The sequence below is a fragment of the Phodopus roborovskii genome, unplaced genomic scaffold (genome assembly GCF_943737965.1).
Source record: "Phodopus roborovskii unplaced genomic scaffold, PHOROB, whole genome shotgun sequence".
NCBI classification, from domain to species: domain Eukaryota; kingdom Metazoa; phylum Chordata; class Mammalia; order Rodentia; family Cricetidae; genus Phodopus; species Phodopus roborovskii.
In genome coordinates, this window is record NW_026126515.1 from 5,650,194 (window position 1) to 5,671,935 (window position 21,742).

The window sequence follows — 21,742 nt, forward strand, 5'->3', positions numbered from 1 at the left end:
AGATTCCTCACTTCAGCATAGTCCCAGGCCACTGCAGAACCAGCCCTGCACAAACTCCCTTGTTGGCTGTTGGCCAGAACTCAACTTCTCTATAGCAATGCAGTGAGCCAGGAAGTATCCCCCAGAGACCCAATGTGTGCAACAAAGCCTGCTTTAAAGTAAAAACAAGTACTGATAAGTCATGGACTGGAATCCAAAATCCATAGTCCTGGGAGTATCCAGGTTAAAAACACAGGTTAAGACCGGAGTTCAAGTCCTGGCTCACACTAGCCTGATGACCTTGAGCAGGTTACTTACACTGTTGTTCATCGGCAAAGTGTGGACAAGAGAGGGTTTTGAATGTCTGGCCCACACTAGCTCTTTGATTTTGGAGGTTATCATTTTCCTCACCTCCTTAACTGATTTCTTTGCTCTAGCCATACATGCTGTATGATCCACAAACCATCAGAGTGCCCATTCCTTAGCAGCTCCTACCACCTACTGACTAAAGCTGGAGCTTGAACCAGACTGTTAAGACACATTCTCAGGACCATCTAACACCAACCAACCTCCCAACCCTAGTCCCTGCCCAGCACAGACAGATGACCTGAGGGTCCCCAAGATGCCTCCTCCTCACTCCAGCTTCTCCTCCCATCGTCTGCAGGTAACCCATGCCCAGGTCTCCCAGCAGTACTGCTAAGAAGCCTTCCTTCATTCCTCCAAGCAAGGGAAGCTGACGCATACACGGTGTTAGCGTTCTCTCATTTTCCCAGACTGGCAATTGTGTGCTGGCTAAGAGGTTACCACTGCTCCCACCAAAGCAGCCTCTGACGGGACTGACTAGAGTGTGGTCATCTGTGCTACAGGGCTGCCCGCGAGCTCCAGCTGCAACATTGTATTTTGCTTAGCTTCTGTTTCCTTGCCTCTTGACAGAACTTCCTCAGCAAACCCCTGATGCCCCAACCCCTCTCAGGTCTCTGTTTCTACACAGTGGTCCTTGGGTTATCTTTACTCCATCCTCTACACATCACCCTACTCCGCTGACCTTCTCTGGCATCATGGGCCAGATCAGAGTTCCTCAAAGGCACAGCTTAGATCATGGTTAACTCTGATGTCTGTGCACTATCTGCACTCGGTGGGTACTTGTGAACACCTTTGGCAAGAACTTTAATAAAACCATATATAGGAAGGTTGCAAGTAACCAATTAATAGATCATAATTTAATTGTTACTTTCATTACCATTCTATTTCACAGATTCTATGGTATATAATCCCCCCATTTTAGCACTTCTGAAATCAGGATGCTATGACAATGGATAACATGTATTTGTTGTGGCTGCTTGATTTGGTTGGATTTTGGTTTCTATGTATGAGAGAGGGTCTTACTATGTTGCTCAGACTGATTTCAAACTCCTGGGTTCAATCCATCCTCTTAATTCACCTTCGATACTGGGCCCAAAGGCCTGCGTGTATGACTTAAGTACCATAATTTTCTCTTTTTAAAATTTTTATTTTATTATTTTTCAAGTGTGTGCAGAGTGTGTGTGTGTGTGTGTTAGTGTGTGCATGTGATAAAGTGCACAGAAAAGGACACTGGACCCTCTGGAGCTGGAGTTACAGGTGGTGTGAGCCACCTCATACAGGAACCCAGCTCAGGTCCTCTTCAAGAACAGTATGTGTGTGCCCTCTCGCTTGCTGAGCCAGCTCTCTGGCCCCATTTTCTCTTTTTAGCTTGACATAAAATAATAGTACCTATTGGAGTCAGTGCTTCCTTGGGTTCAGTGGCATATGATATTATTATTACTGACACGTGGTCTCCTGGGTCCTAGAGCCTACAACATGAAGTGCACTGTGTTACGGGGCCTCATATCTAAGCTTGGTAGCTGCCAGGCATTCAGGCTTCTCATAAAGTAACCTACAATGTTCCACGGAAATGAAAGACTCCTGTGTCCAGGCACCTCAAGAAACCCCGATGAAAGCAGGTCCACAGGAAGTGGTGGTGCAGACTGAACTTAAGCAAAAATCTAAGCTTGATTCTTCCTCCCTTTTCTGGATGAGCCTACACAGGACCTACCTAACACATCTATCGAGGGCATGCCTGACCAGCACCCTGGGAAGAAGCCATGATCCCCATTTTATAGAAAAGGAAGCTGAGGTTGGAGAAGGCAAAGCCACTCTTCCAAGGTCACACAGATGGAATTCAACCTTGGATACAGATTCTATGTTTCCCAAATAAGGAAGCCGAATAAAATGAGGGGATGTAGACTGGAGCCTGGTAAGCCATTCTCCCTGTCAGAGATACTTTGTCTGACCCACATATTATCTTTTATTTTTAACTGACTTTACTGCCAAGTTTTTGGTTTTTGGTTTTTAATCAGAAGACTTAGGGGCTGGGGAAATGACCTGGCAGCTAAGAGAACTGAGTGTTCTTCCATAGGACCTGGGTTCAATTACCAGCACTCACATGAAGGTTCACATCATCTGTAACTCTGTTCTAGGTGATCTGACACCTTCATCTGGCCTCACTGAGCACTTCACACAAGTAGTACACAGACAGATATGCAGGCAAATTTCCATATGCATAAAATAAAAATAAATAAACCTCAAAACATTTTAAATAAATCAGGGTATTTAAACTGAAAATTAGGGTTTCTGGTTTGTCATAAAAACAAACAAACAAAAAGTTGCAGCCAGAAAAAAAAAAGTTGTAGCCAGGACATGATGGCACAGGCCTTTAACCCCACCCAGCACTCAGGAGGCAGAGCAGGCAGATCTCTGTGAGTTTGAGGCCAGCCTGGTCTACAGAGTGAGTTCCAGGATAGCCAGGGCTACATAGAGAAACCTTGTCTCAAAAAACAAAAACAAAAGCAAAAGCAACAACAAAACGAAGGAACAAAAACTAATCAGCTGGAGCACTAACTTTCCTTAGAGAAGGAACGGAGTGGTGTAGTAGGAGGCATGGCAGATGCACTACACATTCTAATTTTCTGCTGTTCCCGGTCCTTCCTAAGTCGTGGGTTACTGTCATTTATCATCTCCCTTGCACCCACATGTCATTTCATCCTCCCAGTTCCCTGATGGCCTTTTAAGTGCATAACCCCTAGACCAGATGAACTCCAGGGACCTCTCTGGTTCTAAAGCCTGAAGTTTCTCTCAGGTACTCTCTGGGCAACCACCCACCAAGTAGGTCACCTCTGAACCTCCTGCCAAAGCTCCCCAGACAAGCCCTACTCCCTTAACCTCCTACCTCAGGGCCCTCTGAGCCTGTCACTTGTACCCCAGCAGTCAAAGGGTGAAGGGCAAAGTCACGAGAGTGGTGAACCCCTTTAGGTGTGAGAGTGAATCAGACAAGATTGTGGAGCAGGCCCCACCCAGGCAGGAACGGAGAAAGGACTTTGTATTTCCCAAGAGAGAAGCCAGAGAGAGAAGTGAGCAGGGTTTGTGCAGTTGAAGATGAGCAGGGTTTGACACATGCGGAAACAGAGAGCAGATCGTCAGGAGGGAAAATGTAGTCTCAGCAGCGATTTTAGGATATGCAAATTAGAACACCATTAAGGCCCCATTACAGCTGAGTCAACTTGAAAATAAATAAATATTTAAGACAAGAAAGCTGCTGTTGGGAGGGCTGTCAGGAAACAGCCATACACACACTACAGTGCTACTGTTTATCTGCTTAACCCTTCCTAGAATGTGACCTGACATTGTATTGCAAGAATCTAAGTCTCCGATCAGGAAATTATGATTAGGAGACTATGAAAACAATCCAAAATACTAGTAAACACAGTTGGAATAAGAGATGCTCACAGCAACTGTTTATAGAGCCGGAAAACAGAAATCTACTTTGATTGTGGGATGGTATGATACAGCAGCAGGATGAAATGTGAATGGCCTCAACACACAGACCAATCCGAGGAAATCACATGAAGTGACAAAATTAGCCCGAAGAGATGTGTAGAGGCAGACTTGCAAACAGACGCCCACAATCAGGTGAGAAGTCTGAACAGTGCAAATTGTTGCTGTGTAATGTTTGTCCTGGTCGGGCTGATGAGGATGGCTTAAATGACAAGGATTAATGATGAGTCTGACCAGAATGGGGAGACACAGATCAAATTTCCTCAAAGCACAATTTCCCTGGGCCAAGATCCCAGAGGGGACAGATAGGCTCCAGCCTGAGGCATCGACAAGAAGACAAGAAAGGAACACAAACAAGTGGAGGTGGGTAGATAGTTGTGGGCAGAAGGTCCCCAGAACTTTATCTGCACAATTTGAAAGACACCTGCCACAGAAGAAATGAAGTTACCCAAATAAACCCACACCATTTAACCTCCAGCATTCTCCGAGCTGACTCTTTATCTGCATGTGTGCTCTCAATTTTACTAATAGCTCATTTCAGCAGCTTCGAAGATGATACCGGAGCTCTTTGTGGGCTAGCCTAGGAATCCAGAGACCATTTATAGCACTGTTTCTATGGAAATATGGTTCGAGCTTCAAAAAAAAAAAAAAAAAACTGAGCAGCTGACAACCCTGGGACACACACGTGGTCTCTAAATTAGGGAACTGAGATGGGCTGGTCGTAAGCTCAGGAAGATGGCCTGCTACTTAGATTCTGCAGTAATTAATGTTCAACCACCGTCAGTGATCAGGGAGCTCGCCGTCATCTGGGATAGAGTGAGGATGGAGACAGGAGCATCTAGGAATGGACACTGTGTACAAGGGAGGTGTGACAGCCTAGACCCTGACTCTAATCACACTCATCAGCATGCTTGTCCCAGAAAACGTGGAGCTATCCTGAGTACCCCTTGAGCATCCAGGCAAGCCCTGACTGAACCCACACTTTTTCTAATTCCTCTTTGATGCTGGCAAGCCTCCAGCCACAAGGCCCTTCTTCAGTGTGATCACAGACCAAAGAACTCCCAGATCTTTGACAGTTCTGGGATTTGGTTTTAGCAGACATATGCTTAGAGTAACAGGGTCCTAGATGGGTCTGGACATATCCAAGCCTATCTCCAAGTTCTGTTACAGTGGACAAGCTCCAACCTGCCCACTCAAGATACACCCAGAGCTCTGTAGCCCCACCTACCCTAAGACTTCAAAGCCTGCCAAGAAGTCTCCATTTCCTGCTGGGGTCACAATCCTGGGCTGGTCACAAGGAAATGACAAAGAAAGGGTCTCCAAACAGAAATAAATAACACGTGTCAAGAAAGTTCCCCACTCTGAAGAAAAGGCTAACAGAAGGGGCTAATATGAGAGTGGCAGGGCCCTTGGCACCACACGTTCAGAAATGCCCTGACTTGACAAGGTGATCGGGAAAAGGTGGCTCTCAGCTTCCGCACAGCATCAAGTTGCAAGCTGGTGACAATATGGGGACTCAGATACTCTATTTGATAAGCCAAAGTGGACTGGATGAAGGTGAAGGCTTCATATGGCCAGCACTAAAAAAACAGCTCTAAGTTTAATACGAGAATGAACAACAGTGGACACACCCAAGACACTACCTCACTGGGGCCCCACCTGGCTGACGCTGGACTGTGGAGGTCAGCTTGCAGAGCACACCCTCCTGCTACCAATTAGGGAGTGCAGAAGGCAGAACTGGCTCTCACCACCTGTGGCTAGGGCTTGCAAGTGAGTGGGTGCCTCCAGAGCTACGTGCTCATTCTGCCGGCTGGTTCCCTGGAAACTCAGATTCGAGCAACCTGCTGGTCTCTGAGCCACCTGGAGTTTCATGAACTAGCAGCAGAAGGCAAGGTCCTCATGCCGTGAACACTGATGGTAGTAGGCAACTAGCCAGCCTGTTCGGTCAGGCTGATGTGAATTCCCCAGCCCCAGCATACAGGGACAGAGGTTGGTAAGCCAGAGTAGTTGTTTCTTTCTGGTGGTTACAGATGGGAGGGAGGCATGGAGCCCTTCCCTGACTTTCCCACCCATTTCCAAGGTCTTCAGTGCTGCAGCCTAGCCTTTTTAAAGGTGTAAATACCATACATCAAATATACAAATACCCCAAGCCTAGCCTCTTCACCTGAACCCAGCATTTGCATTATGTCAATTCATACTGTGGCCAAGCACTCAAGATCTTATGCACTCACCTAGCCTATGCATAGGCAGTTTTATGTCTCACTTATTTTCATCAAAATCATCAACATCCTCCCATGAATTAGCATCATCTTCATATTAATGCAGCACAAGACTCCCCAGAGCCCAGGTATCATAAATTATTTAGCCACATGGAACCCCGAAGCTGTGAACCATTTTCTTGCTATTTTAAACAACATTGCCACACATATCTTCATGCTTATAGCTCTCTATTCCTTTTTAGAACAATTTCCTTTAGAATTAATTCCCAAGGGTAGCACCAGTGGGTGAAAGGCAAATAGCATTTTCTTACAGCTTCAAGCTTGGCATTTAAATACACTTATTGTTCCCTGTGAGTTACTAGGGTTGCCTGTTTTCCAAAGTTCTCTTGACAATACTTCTCAATTCCAGCACCCCTCCCACCTCACCTCTGCTGCCCAATGCAAGGATTGCACACTAGAGCTTTGTACATATCTATCTCTCCCCACTCCTGAGTGTGTGAGTGAGTGTGAGTGTGTGTGAGTGTGTGTGTGTGAGCGAGTGTGTGAGTGAGTGTGAGTGTGTGTGAGCGAGTGTGTGAGTGTGTGTGAGTGTGTGAGTGTGTGTATGGTGAGTGTGTGTGTGAGTGTGTGTGAGTGTATGTGTGTGTGAGTGTGTGTGTGTGTATGTGTGAGTGTGTGTGTGTGAGTGTGTGTGTGTGGTTATGTTTATGTATGCCTGTGCCAAAGCCAGTATGTCCCAGGGATCCTCCTGCCTCCACCCCATGCCCAGGCCTATCGGAATCCAAACCCAGGTCCTCATGCTTATTCAGCAAGTACTCTTACTTGCTGAGCTATCTCTCCTGCCCCTTGAATCTACTCTTAAAATGCATGTTTTCCAGAGTTGGAGAGATAGCTCAACAGTTGAACTGGTGTCCTCTGGAAGAGCAGCGGTTGCTCTTCCAGATGATACCAGTTCAATTCCCACCAGCACCTACATGGCAGCTCACAACTGTCTGTAACTCCAGTTCCAGGGGATCTGACATCCTCATACAGACATACATGCAGGCAAAATATCAATGCACATAATAAAAAAAATAAATAATGCTTAAAGTGCATGTTTTCTAGTTCTGTGGGTTGGGCATCTGGAATAATCTATGACTGAATGACCTATGGGAGGTGGCACAACTGATTTGTTGATAACATATATTGATAAAGAACGGACACAGAATGATAAAGGGACATTTAGAAGGCTGCACATTAGAGGGCTGGGTGGAAAAAGAGAAGAATGGGTCCCAGAGATAAAGGCTAATGCAGTGTCTGCACACTGACCATCCTAAAATAAGCTGAAACTTCTCTGGACTGTAGACTCATGCATCTGTCATCCAGGCTGCCCCTGATCGGATCTGCCCAGAGCAAAGAGGGGCTCCTAAAAGGCAGAGGACACACCATGTATTTCTAGGGTTTGGAAATCTATCTAGGAACAACACTAGGTATGCACTCACCACTGAACAAATTGGCAATGCACTCAAGTTCTGCCCAAGGTTACCTCAGCTTCGAGAAATACAGTTCAGTTCAGCAGCCATAGTGAGAAAGATGTTTCCCACAGTACTCTCCAAGGGCCAAACAGACCCAAGGTGTCTATCTGGTGAAGGACTACCTCCACAAAACCTCCGGTTCCCACCACAAGGCACCATGGCAACCACCTGGCAGGCAGCATTCATAGGCTTGCAGTATCTCCAATTAGGAAGGACTTCGTGTTCCAAATCATTTTACAGACTTACAAAGTCCCCAAGTTTCTGCTTTGGGACTCATGCTACACCCTGAAGTCACTGTCGGGAAGACAAGTTTCTCCCCACCCTCTAACAGGAAGAGTGACTAGACTGAGAGGGCCTTCATCTGAAAGAGCCCTATCTCTCTCCCCAGAGTGGGCTGACTCGCTCTCCCTCATTCCCTCTGTGCAGAGCCAGCAGACTACAGTGCAGGAGAGCTGAGGGCCTCTGAGGGAAAGCCAGGATTTGTGTTTCCTCAGGTCAGGCAAGTCTGCTACCTTCAAACCAGTTTGTTGCCACGGACACCAGGTCAGATCTGAGTCCTTCCCAGAGTGGGCAAGCCCAGGGACTGTGATTCGTACGCTTTAACTCCCTTTCTGCCCTCACCAGGGTCTTGGAAGTCTCAAAGAAACCACAGAACATCGAGGGGTCATTTGTAGCTGCAGGAGCTAAGGGAGACTGGCGTGGGGTTGGGGGAGGCCGTCCTGCAGACCACCGGCTCCGTACGCACACCTAACCACCTGACCACCAGGTCCCCATCCCACTGCACCCGCAGCCCCTCAGGCTGCCCTTAGTGTCCTCCCTGTGGAACACCTACTGGGTACCAGGCACAACTCTAGGCCAGTAAGACTCCAGGCAAACCAGCATCTGATTCCAGCAGCTCGCAGCTGGAAAGGAAATTGATGCCAGAAACTCAAAGGTGGTGGGTGGCTCAGAAGGGCAATATGGAAGCAGGTGACATCTAGCTGGCTCTGTGGACACGGGCCAAGAGGGAAAAGGGCAGGGAGGACATTCCACACAGAGGGAACCATGAGGGAACGCAGAGAGGATACATCCTGGCTCCAACAGACAGGACTATGCTAAGGCAACAGGGATGCAAGGGAAGGTGGGCGGGGACCTAAGTGAGGGCTCTGAGGAAGGAGGGATTCCTCCTGCAGGGTGTGGGTAGCTCTACGGGTTGTTAAGAAGGGTGACATGGCCAAAGCTGTATTTTAATAGGATAATTCACTTCCACCTTTAACGCTGCCCTTAACACAATTTATTTCATCTGGATATATGGGGGCCAGTTCAGTGTGAATTAGCTCAAAGTCAATATGCCCGGAATGCCGCCTTTCCCCCATCCACCTGGCCAGCCTGACTCCACATAAGTCACTAAGCTTCAGCATCAAGGGAAAAAACCTGAACTACTACTGATGGTTACCACAGCTAAACACTGGTGATTTCTGCATTTTTCTTTTTGTTTTGTTTTGTTTTCTACAGAAATTAGTTCATCTGTCTAAGGTTATTGGAACCAAATGACTACATTTTTTAGTCAAGGAGTCCTTGCTTCAGAGAGATAATGTGAGGATAAGAAGGGGCTGGAGCTCGCGATTACTTTTGGAATTTTGAACAAGGATGTGACAGGCTATGCTGACGGCCCCAGGCAGATAGCGCCCTAGCTCCTATCTCAGGAAAAACATTAGGTAGAACATTTTAACCTAGACTGACAACTTCAGAACTGAAGGGATGCCTGCTGTTGGGGCACCAGAGACATCAACTGTTTCACAAACTAAACCAGAGGCCAAACACTAACCTCAGGTTAAAAGCAAGATGGTTCCCTCCCAAACTCCTCACGATCCTGTGAGTCTCCTGCAGCCTTAGAAGGGGAACAAAATTCAAGTTGTAGTTGTTACCTAGAGAGGCCCATGCCTTGGTGTCTGTTCTCACGGGGTAGCACTGAAGTTTTCCCAATGGAGTCAAATGTACTGGCCTCCCCACATGCTGGGATGCTCATTTTCCACTGGAATGGCTCCAATTCCAGAGGAGAAACCCAACTGCCAACAAAACTCTTGGCTCTCCAGAGCATACAAGAATTCTAAAGCCTAACTGAAGGTTAAAGATTTGGAATGATGTCCAAAAAGATTATGAGCAAGAGGTGGATGTTTTAAAAGCCCAAGAGGGATGTCCTGTCTTTCTCCCACACCCAGCACTTCCAAACAACCTAATCGAAGACCTAGAATAGGCTCTGAATTCTGGGGGATACCTGTCCACTTAGCATGTACCCCTCCCTTGGTTTTAGACACCTGGTATTGAGGCCCAGGGGGAGGCAGAGTTCCATCCTCCACTAGAGAAGCCACAAGCTCTCGAACTTGGTTCCTGGAGACAAGTAACAAGCACACAGAAAGGTAAGCTGAGCTGATTGAATGCCCAGCCTGGGCTTTACCCAGTGCATTGTCAAGACACCTTTGGAGGTCAAATATCAGATATCCTACATATCAGATATTTATATTCCGATTCATAACAGTATCAAAATTACAATTTGAAGTAGCAACAAAATAGTTTTATAGTTGGGGGTCACCCCATATTAATGGGAACAGCATGAGGAAGGTTAAGAAACACTGACCTAGAGAGTGAGTGGTACCCAAAGGCAAGGGAAATTCAGAGTTCATTCTGGAGGGGGTGGCACCATCCAGGCCTGCTTTCAGCAATAATCCTGGGCCAGTGTCTTCATCACCTTGGCTCTGGTTCTGGCTATCCAACTTCCCACAAATCCTGATTGATTTGTGAACCTTTCTCCAGGACATTCAATGAGATATCAGATACCCTTCCAGTAAATTTCTTTTTAGTTCTGCTAGAGTCACCTTCTACTTGTAGACCTAAGAAGTGGATCTACTCTAGTATTTCCCAGCCACACACAGAAACATTTCACTCAAGCCTCTGTTGCAGTTGGAGATGTAGCTCTGTGATAGGATGCTTGCCTAGCACACATTAAAGCCCTTGGTTTGATTTCAGGGACTGGGGGGGAAAGAGGAGAATGGAAGGAGGAATGGGAAGCAGAGGAGAGAAGAGCTGCCTCTACATTTCCCTCTGTGAAGAATCTAATTAAAACACCTATAACTACCCCAAAGGGTCACAGGCACCTGGGAATAACCAGTGTGGCAAGTGCTATAAAGGCCGTATATAACTCTGGCTCTCAATCTGAACAGATACCCTGCATTAAAAGTATTACTATCAGGACTGGAGAGATGGCTCGGTGGTTAAGAGTACTGGCTGTTCTTCCAGAGGAGCCGGGTTCAATTCCCAGCACCCACAGGCAGCTCACAACTGTCTGTAACTCCAGTTCCAGAGGATCCGATACCTATCCATACACTCAGGCAAAACCAATGAGCATTAAAAATAAATAAATAAATAAATGGCATTAGCATCAGAAATAAAAGCACCACGGTACCTTGGAGCTGCCTCTACCTCCTCACTAGCTCAGGGAAAGGTGGACTTGCATGAGGAAGCCTAGGCTGTTCACGCTGCACACACCACTGCAACTCAGGGGGCGTGATGATGGCCTGCATTTTTTACCGGGAAGTCACAGATGGCTCCACGGCAAGGCCTCAACAACCTAACTCCTTAATCAGTATGTCTTTCCAACGCTTCTTTCTCGACGTCCCACTGACGAATGGCGGGCCTGCTTTAAGCCAATTTAAGAAACACTAGTGCAAGGCGCCATCATTCCACGCACAGAAACCACAGTCCTCGTTCCCATCAATAAGCAGTTTCTCTCCCTCTAGCTCCCCTGCCATGGCTTGTCCTGTCTCCTTCCCCACCCCGCTGCCTTCTCCGTCTCTGCTGTTAACTCTTCAGCCACGGCCCTTAACCAGCGATAACCCCACTTCCTCCTCACACGATGTCATTTCCTCAGTGAGCTCCCACCACTTTCTAGGTCCTGGGGACCCCCCCCCAAAGTCTGCTCCACAATGTCTAACAGACGCAAGAGGCTAAAGAGATAACCAGGCTTGTCTGGCATTATAGCCATCATATTTACCTAGACGCTGTGTCTTTGGAGTAGCCTGGTGAAAATTAAGTAGGTTCCTGGACTAGAAGGGCCAACCCCCACAAACCTCTCCTTTTATTCCTGGGCAGCCCTCACAGCACACAGAGCCAGCAAGACGGAAGGTCTTCCTAAGTCTTTCCTGTCTCCACGCTCCCTTGACGGCAGAAAAGTCAACTAGTCCTGAACACTGAATTACCTAATGCCTAACTGCTCTTGGATTTTGTGTCCCCTCAAAGACTGTAAATGTGTAGTAGTGGAAGCTTGAACTTCACCATTGTGCCCTCCATAAATGAATGCATCGTGAGAGAAAGAACGACGATAGTGAGAGAAATCACCTTGTAAACCACACGGTACAAGGTTACCTCTGCTTTGGCCATGGCCAATTTTCTTCTCCAAATTGGGGAAGTCGGATTCTAAACGTCATCTGCTAGAGCCCCTCAGAGAGGTGGTAGAAGAAATCTTGGGCCTCTACCTCCTTTAGTTCAAGACAGGCCCAGATGTGGCTGCTGGCCCCTAAGATACCCCAGAGGTATTCGGGAGAAGACACAAATTCGTATCGGTAGTTTTTTTGCAAGCCTCTCATTGGCCTTCATCGGGAAGGACGAGGAGGGGTAGAGGCAAGGAAAGGGCTTATAGCAGGCCGCAGCCTTAGAGCCAGGTCCCCTGCACATGGGCAGTGCACCCTCTCAGCCCCACACCAAGTGCACACACCGGCATCCTAGGTGAACAAACTACAACTAAAACCTGCTCCACGGCTCTCCTTTCCATTATCCCTGTGCACCTATTCAAAGAGCTTTTTCTTGATTAGCCCCATATAGTCATCTCCTAACTTATAGCCTGCATGATCTTCCCATGAGGCTCACACACAACAATGTGCTCTTAACATGCTCATTTACATTAAACAAATTCAAATAGTCAAACTTATTAGAAGGGAAGAGAGAGAGAGAGAGCAGGATGGGAGGGAATGAAGAGGGGTCAAGACAGAACATAATAGAACAAGGGGAAAAAAAAAATCACCATCTAAACCTGCTATTCCAGTTGAGGGTAAGCATGGGCTAATGAGCCCCAAGCCTGTTGTGTTACAGATACTGTGTAACACAATAGCATTTACCCTCATGCCACTTCACACTACACATCCCTCTTCACCAGTGCTCAATCTTGGCTACTGCACCTTCTTCTATAAATAGAACAAGCTAAGGTAAATGCAAGGGTCAAGAGCCTATGTGATCTAGTGTATACCGGCAGTCACAACACCGGGAAGCCAGCTTGAACAAAGAGCAAACTCAAAGGCAGCCTGAACACATGAAGGATCCAGCCTCAAAAAAGAAAGGAAAAAAAAAAGAGCAAATATGCCCACAATACACCTGGTATCCCCCAAAGGACTTTAATGGGTCATCTTAATTTGCATTCTTTTCTTCCCCAGGACAGGGTTTCTCTGTATAACAATCCTGGCTGTCCTGGAACTTAACTCTGTAGACCAGGCTGACCTCAAATTCAAAGATCCACCTGTCTCTGCCTCCTTGAGCCATCACCACCCAGCTATATATTTGTATTCTTGACTATCCCACCGATTCCATCCTTCCAGTGACAAATTCACCCTCAGGTAGCTCTACCCTCTGTCTGAGTCTCTCCCGGGCTAGTGGTTTCTGTGAGCATGTGGGACCCACTTTAGAGCTCCATAGTTGTCCCATAACACTGGTCCTATGTTAACCAACTGCCTCAGAGTGTCGTGTCTGTGTTGCTGAACCTTCTCTTCATGTCCCTTGGGAGCTGGGTTTCTCTATCTTTCTGATGTTTATCAAGCCACATTCTTCACCTAGAATGTACTTAAGTCCCTTTCTGGCCAACTAAATGATTAGAAAGCTTGGGGGAGGGGCTGAAGAGATGGCTCAGCAATTAAGAGCACTGACTGCTCTTCCAGAGGACTGGGGTTCAACTCCCAGCACCCACACGGTAGCTCACAACTGTCTATAACTCCAGTATCGAGGGACCTGAAACTTCCCATGGCGAAACACCAATGCACATAAAATAAAATTAATTATTAAAAGGAAAAAAAAGAATTTCCAATCAGCCGAGTGATGCTGGTGCACGCCTTTAATCCCAGAACTCTGTGAGTTTGCAGGCCAGCCTGGTCTACAGAGGGTTCCAGGACAGGCTCCGAAGCCACACAGAGGTTTTTCCAATCTAAAGTGAATTTGGTGCATTAGTTGCAGCACTGTTTGCAGTTGCAAGGCTTGAAACACTATAAGAGGCCAGTGGTATAAATCATTGCATTCACGTAGCAGAACACAGTCTAGCCCCTGGGTACAGTGAAGCGGCCTCACATGGACTGATATAGAACACTCTGCAAACTTTGTGTATGGATTTATATTTTCCTCTATTTGCTAAAACTACATCTGGAAGAGTAGCCAGAAAAGGGTCAACTTCAGTTGTCTAATAGCGAGAAACTGCAGGACTGCAGGCAAGAGGGGCGTTAGAGGATGGGACCTCTTTTTCAAATTTTATGTAATTGCATTTATCAAGTTTCTCATTTTTGCAAGTGTGTGAGAGAGGTATACATACATGAGTGTCCATGCTCACATGTGCGGGCGCACATGTGTACAAGTGTGCACACTTATGTAAAGACAAAAGGTTGGTGTCAGGGATTGCCCTGCACCTTCCATATACTAAGGCAGGGTCTCTCACCTGATTCCAGAGCTCATTGTTTCAGTGAGCTAGCCAGCCAGCTTGGTCTAGTGATCTCATCTTTATAGTGCTAGGATTTCAGGCCGGCCAAATGTCCTCAAGTGTGTACCGAGAATCCAAACTCCAGTCCTCACACTTCCATGGCCAGTGTTTGGTCACTGAGCCATTTCTCTAGGCCCTACACTTATTAATATTTTATTAATTCTGGGCTTTGTATTTTTCTTAAGAAAAAAATCTTTGCTCTCGCAGCTAATACACACTTTTCTGTTTCTCTTTATTATATTGTGTATGTTTGTTTGCATGTTTATATATGTAGATAACAATCTCTTTTGTCTGTGTCTGAGATTATTTTGAGACTTATTTTATACTATGCATCTACATTAACTTCCCGAATAGGAAATGGAAAACAGGGGGAGAAGGACAATCTACCAAATTTTATTTCTAACAACAACAAAAAAAAAAAAAAAAATCAAATAATCTACCATATAAGGTGTACTTTATACTATGTGGATTATATCTTGAATATAAAAAATCTTGGGCTGGTGATCTGGATCAGTGAGTAAAGGTGGAGACAATCCTCAGAGCCCATCTAAAGGGAGAAGGAGAGCTCCGACCTCACAAAGTTGCCCTCTGATCTCCACACATGTACCATGTCTCACACACACACACACACACACACACACACACACACACACACACGCATGCCCTCACTCACTCACTCACTCAGTTGCTCACACACATCACGTACAAATGTTTTTAATCTACTTTGCAAGACAAGGTTTTGAGTTACAGTCTGAGAACTGGGCGGAGGTGATGGATCCCCCTATCAAGCCCCATGTCAGGGCTCAGCCGGGACCACCCCCTCCCAAGATTCAGTTTTCTACTTTAGCCTAGTTTTATAGGCCAGTCCCTGATTGCACAAGGCAAGCCTGCAGTCACCTGGGAAACAGCCCATCTCAAGTCTTGCCTCAGGTTCCCTCAGAAAGCTAAGCAAACCTAGGCAGTAAGCCCTCTGCCCTTGGGACAGGCCCCAAGGCATAGCAGGGCATCATGGGCAGGACAACCCACCCACCCAAATCAGGTCAAGGAGGATTGAGAGCCAAACCTGGACAGATACTGTCTGACAGACACCCTGAGGAAAAGCAGTGCTAGACATGGAGAAAATTAATGAGGTGAAAAGTCAGAAGGATCCAGAGAGAAGCCAATAGGCTAACAGGACTGGAGAAGAAAGACCAGGAATCATTACCATCATCATCACCATCCTCACCGCCACCACCATCATCACGTTTATCAAGATGTGCCATAAGTGGAGGAATAGATACAAAACAAGGGTGGCTATATATTTGCTTTAAATTGATGAATTTTATCCATCTAAAGATACATTTAGGAAGCTGAACAGCTGGTCTGGGTGAAGCCATGTTCAAAAGAGAAGGTAAAACCCCTAGACCAGAGCTAAGGTTTGCTTCAGCAGAAGGCCCTAGTGGATGATACCAGAAACCCAGGCAAAGGTCCACAGAGTGGAGGCAAGGAAGTGTTTAAGAAGGAAACGTGAACAGGGCAGGAAGAGAGCAAAACTAAGCCGAGTGGAAGAGAGGAAAAGGGAGGCATTCCAGGCCTCCAGGAAAGCGTGAGAGGCAGGAATGCTTGCCATCAGTGGTTGGACAAACCCCCATGGTGGGTCACTGGGTCAGGGCTGTGATTTGGGACAGAAGAAAGCAGAGGCCAGACCTCTATGTGGAAGGCCCTGACCACCAGCTCAGAAGTTTGATCCTTACCATGGAGACAGTGGGGAGCCATTCAAGACTGCGGAGCAGGAAGATGACCCTTGCAAACAGGAATTTAAGAAAGATTACAGAGCAGCCCTTTATCCAAGACCTATTCAAAACCCGGTGTGTGTTTCAAGTGGCACTAAAGACACAAAGTCGTAGCACTTTTGCCCTGTGTCGTGTGGACCAGAAAAAAAAAAAAAAAAAGAAGAAGGTTTAAGGGTCTCTCTCACTAAGAAATGCCTCATTGAGAACAAGAACTCAAAGGAGGGCTGCTTTATAGAAGGAACCAAGCCTGCGGTTCAGCACAGCCAGCCGCAGCATCTGGAAGATTGCAGCACTTTCTTCAGAGTCTGGAATGTTCTCTTCAGCGATGGCCGCTGTACCTCCTGTTTTGGAGGTGGGTTGTTATGTCAAAACACTGCGTTGTGTAGGGCCTGAGGCAGCCAGAAGGAAGCAGAGAACTAGAAATAGCAGTTTGAAGCTCGAGCTAGGACCACATAAAAGGCCTCCCATACTGAGACCACCTTCTTCACAAAAATCTGCTTCTCCCAGTATAGCATTTTGCTGGGGTGTTTTTGGTTTTGTTTTCTTCTTCTTCTTCTTGAGTTGCTGAACTCCATAATCGCCCGCTCCCCCCAGCCCTCAGCATTTCCTATTGGAACAATAAAAGTATTTGCTACGTAGCCAGGTTTTGAATCAGAGCTCTTTTCCTTGGGTGGCAACAACAAGCTACAAACCATCATTTGTGCAAGGTGGGTGAAGAAGTGAGGCCTGAACTGTGCAGCAAGTTCTGCAAACAGAAGCAAAGCCTGGGAAGCCAGGAAAAGGGCCTGAGCTCTGTGTGAAACTCAGCCAGGCTGTGCAGGAGAAGTAGACTGCTCCAGATGACCCCACAGCTCCAGGGAGCAGGCCTCGCAAGGGGCCCCTCCCTGCCATTCTGCCAGCCACACCAGGAGAGCCTTTAGGTATTTTTTCTAGTCTCATCGTAACAAGGACATAAAAGATCATAAACACACAGTTCTCTTTCTCTGAGGGTCAAAAGGAAACATGCTCCTTCCATCCATCTTGGTATCACTAGGACCTCACTGAGGCAGTTCTGGTCAGGCGATAAGGACCTTGACAGACAAGTTCAGTAAAAACTCAATATCCCTGGAACTCGAGAGTAATGCAGTTTTATTCCTCCTGCCACTGGACTTTGTTCTCAATCTTGTTCCTCTGTAGCTACTGTGGGACTAGACTTTCCAGAAGTACCCTGATTTTACATGTTTCCCCTCCACTCTCTGCAAGCACTGTGCCCTAATATTTTGGTCACTATGCCCATGACACAGAGCTGGCACAGGCTGCAAACCAGCAGTTGGCTTCCAAGTGAAATCTGCTGTTTAGTTGAGGACACCAGCTATGAGAGAACCCTAGTCTATCAGGGGCACCAGTACCTGCCATTCTAAACCAGGAGGCTGAAGTGCTCATGCCCTTCAGGGACGTGTACCAAGCAGTCACACAGTAACATGACAGGAGAAAGTAATGCATGGTGAATCTTCAGCCCAAGACAGACTGTAAGGCTGACATTTGAGGTGACAGAACGATGGCCTTGCACAGATCCATCCATCACATGCTCTGTGTGTGTGTGTGTGTGTGTGTGTGTGTGTAATAATTTATTTAGCTTTATTTTATGTGCGTTGGTATGAAGGTGTCAGACCCCTTGGAACTGGAGTTACAGACAGTTGTGAGCTGCCATGTGGATGCTGGGAATTGAACCTGGGTCCTCTGGAAAAGTAGTTAGCCAGCACATGCTTTTTGACTATGTCAGGAGAATTGTATTTGTCCTCTACTACAGGAAGAAACTAGCCTTCTGTGTACAAGCGTGGCCCCATGGTGGTTTGAATGAGACTGGCCCCCATGGGCTCATATATATTTAAATGCTTGGTCTCTTCTTAGTGGAACTGTTTCGGAAGGATTATGAGGTGTGGCCTTTCTGGAGGGGGTGTGTTGCTGGGAGTGTGTTTTGAGTTTTCAAAAGTCCATACCAGGCCCAGTCCCGCACCCCCACACACTCCCCATCTGCTGCTTGTGGATCAGATGTGAGCTCTCCACTACTGCTCCAGAGCCACGCCTGCCTGCCTGCCACCATGTTGCCCGCCACGATGGTCATGGACTCACTCTCTGAAACTGTAAGCAAGCCAGGCCCTGTGGTGATAAATAAGCCTGTGGTGTTCAGCATTCACTGGATTGCCCTCCTGACTCAATTCTGTGTCACTGACTTTTCCTGCCTTTTCTTAATCCACTCCCACCCCTCAGGTACACACCAGGCAAGTCGGCTGGCTCCAACTGAAGCCCCCACAAAGACAGGCTACTACAGATTAGTGCCGCAACATGGGGCTACTACAGATGGCAACTACAAGTGCCCAATTAAATGCTTTCTTTTATAAGTTGCCTAGGTTATGGCGTCTCTTCTCAGCAATAGAAAAGTAACTAAGTCAGTCTGCTTCCTGCAGGTCAGCATTTGGGTAGATATGAGGACCCCTGACCTGGCCTGTGCTGCAGGCTGTACTAAGGAAGTAGGTGTAGGGACCACACTAAAGAAAACTTGTGAGTCACCCTCTCCCCCACACCCAACACAGACACTTAGTCTCAAAGCCCCAGCACATTTCCTTTAGCCATTAAACATGCTTTCCCTTTGCCCAGAACACAATAAAGGAATTAAGACCCACCTAAATTTCAAGGCTCAAAGTCTGGTTGGCCAGCTCAGACATAGATGACCTGTGATTCTTCTTTGTAACTAACCCCAATCCTGCTACCGGTGCAGTTCTGCTAATTCAAATAGCCTTTCCGTTAAGGCAGAGTTGATAGTCATCTCCTATCTCCTTTTCCTGCTGACGTCATCCCACATTTTCTTAGGACAAATGAAGGTATAGTTCCTGGCTCAGTTTTCAGGCTGCCTAAGGTGTTCTATAGTAAGTAGTAGAAAAAAGCTGCTTTCCTGAGTAGACTCCGAACTTTGCAACTTTCCAGCAAGGAAACAAATCACTCAGCCAAAGTTAAAAGGGTAAAAAAAAATCCAGGGACTGTAGTTCAGGCCCAGATCTGTCCTGAGCATTTGCAATGCAAATCTGCGTTTTGTTCACCACCACCAAGATCTTGCACAATAGCGTGTGTATAAACATCCACGCCAACAAAGCCTGACTGTGCAATCACGCTGTAATTACAGACAGGCAGGAAGCTGCTGCTAGGGACTTCACTATTCAACCTCTAGACATCCCATCTCCAAGTGTTCAAGGCCTGTATACACATTCCTGCACACATCACCATGCCCCCGCCTGCTGCTACTGCAGCTTCAAGCACAAACCAGGGAGCCTCTGGGCCTCGCCAAGACCCTCGCTACTCAGCAAACATGTCATAAACTTCTCAACTGTTCTTTAAAGACTCAAAATCACGAGGATACGGAGGGTGGCAGGAACCACCACCAAAGTCCCCAGGCACATTCCTGCAGCCCTAGCCGTTTTAGAACACAGAAAAGAACAAGATGCGACGGAGTCCACTGGAAGCGGCTTTCTGGTTTTTATATAGAAAACACTCACATATGTACGTGGGTGTGCTGACAGTTTTTATGGCTAAATTGCAAAGTGTTAGGCCTTCGAGAGCTCACTGTTGGGTTCGGGGCGTGGTGGGAGAGAGGAAGAGAGCAGAGTCGGGAGGGGCTTCTTTCAAGGAGGTTTAGGGACAACTCGGGTTTTGTTTGTTGGAAATGCTTAGGGCTGTTGATCCAAAGTTCTGAGCTGCTTGGCTCTTCGTCACTGGAAGGCCGAGCAAACAAAAGTAGAGGGAAAGTTCCTGTAACTTCCTTCCTGCAACCTGGTGGAGGGCTGCGTAGAGGAAAGGAACGTTTCCCATGGAAACACCGGGATGGCCTGAAAAGGCTGCTACCCGCAGCCTGGAGATGGGGCGCAGGTTGGAGGGCTGGCTCGGGACACAGGTCCTGGGAGGCCCCTTCCAGGCATCTATCTCTGCTCTCAGGAGTCGCTCCCCGGGAGTCGGGCCGCTCTAAGTCCCAGGGCAAAGCAACCACCTCAGGAGCGCGACACTGGCCCACATCTCCGCCACTCTGCCCTCTTCTGCACCCCCACCGCCAGCACCCCAGGGCCCGGCCCGCGCCGCCAAGTCCGAAAGAACCCCTGGTCCTCCTAGACGAATGCGCCCCCGCGGTGAGAAGTGCACGCGGTGTCTGCGACTCACCAGCATGTTGGATCGCCGGGCAGCTCCGAGGGACGCAGGAAAGTGCGACCCGCAGACTCAAACTTTGTTGCTCTCGGGACGGCGCAGTCGTCACTTCCTCGTCGAGCGGGCGGCGCGGCCCGGGCTGTGACCCAGCAGCTAGCGCGGCGGCGCGCAGGGCCCTGCAGCCTCCCGCCCCGCCCGCGCCCGGGTTCCAGCCAGACCCCCGGTGCCCCGCGCTGCAGCCGCTGGGGAAGCCTCGCTCCAGACGCCCCTGTGCTCGGTGGAAGTGCGATCGGAAGCGCCTTGTCCTTCCTTGGGTCTGGAAGGTGGCGATGAAGTGCAGAGGCTGAGTTAAAGGGACCCACCTTAAAAAGTCCCTACCGACCCCCTCCCCGCCACACACACACAAAGTCGGGAGGAAAGGGGGAGATAAAGATTTTTATTTGGTATTTGGGCTAGAGAGGTCGTGTGTGAAAGCAGTGAGCTATTTCCCTAAATTGTACTGGGCCTACTTCAAACCCCAGTCTCCTGACCTTGTGCCCCTTAAAGGTCTGCATGGGTTGTTCTGTCACTTTCCCCGGGTTGTACTTACACACGATATTTGCCATGCATTATGTTTCAGGAACTGTGTCATCACCCAAGTCAAGGCTGGGAAATAGTCTTTCTGTTCCCTTTCTTCTCGGATTTCCACCTCTTCCTTTAGCACTCAAGTGTCAGAGTCTTTGGAGCCTGATGCATTGGGATGTCATCACAAGCCAAAAGTGATTTACAAGGTGGATCGTGAAAGGAGCTCTAGGCAATAATAATTTTGAAGTTTATCATTGCCCAAAATAATTTTTCTCAGCACATTAAAAATTACATCAACAGAGAGCTGCCTTTTGAGTCTCTGGTAAGCATTAACAAAGAAGTCAAACAGCAATGTTGAAGGAAAGATTCCTAATTCCCTTAGGCTGCAAAGAGGACTAGGATAGCCTTTGCTGTGGTTTAAAAAAAAAAAAAAAAAGCAGACAGCCAAAACTACAGGGCAAGGCTTTCCCAACAGAAACATTAGCCTGGTTGAAGCTTGCCCTGGAAAACAGGGATCTATAAAAGACCATTCAAAGACCTCAGCTAAAGCTGGACAAGTTTCCCTTTTTCCCCCAAATACTGCTCCTACTAACACATTGACCTGATAATACCTCCTGTCCCGTGCTTAGTCTTGAGTGAAGGTTTTGTGTCAAAAGATAATAAAAGACTGATGGAAAATATGACACTTTTGAAATGTCTCCCACCCCAAGTCTAGTTAATACCTCAGGGGACACCATAGACTCACCCAAAGATTGGAAGCATGTAGACCCAAGCATGAACTCCTCCACATAGACATTAATGTTATATTACAAATAGAAAATGTTTGATGAAAGAAAAAATAATGCTGTTTTAAGAAGTAAGTACTTCATTAGACTTAAATATAGTTCTTTGACATTTTTGTTATAT

General features: G+C 47.3%; 1 protein-coding gene across 2 annotated transcripts in view; it reads right to left on the reverse strand.

The window, feature by feature from the left end:
- The window catches only part of Mideas (mitotic deacetylase associated SANT domain protein), a 66,122-nt gene extending 45,124 nt beyond the window's left edge, over window positions 1–20,998 (reverse strand). The window contains exon 1 of one of the 2 annotated variants that reach the window (XM_051196297.1): window positions 20,862–20,998. The gene's annotated coding sequence lies outside the window, so the exon portion shown is untranslated. Of the gene's footprint in view, window positions 1–20,287; window positions 20,413–20,861 lie in introns of those variants that run through there. The other variant, XM_051196296.1, reaches the window with a different exon arrangement.
- Between the last annotated feature and the right edge of the window lie 744 nt (window positions 20,999–21,742).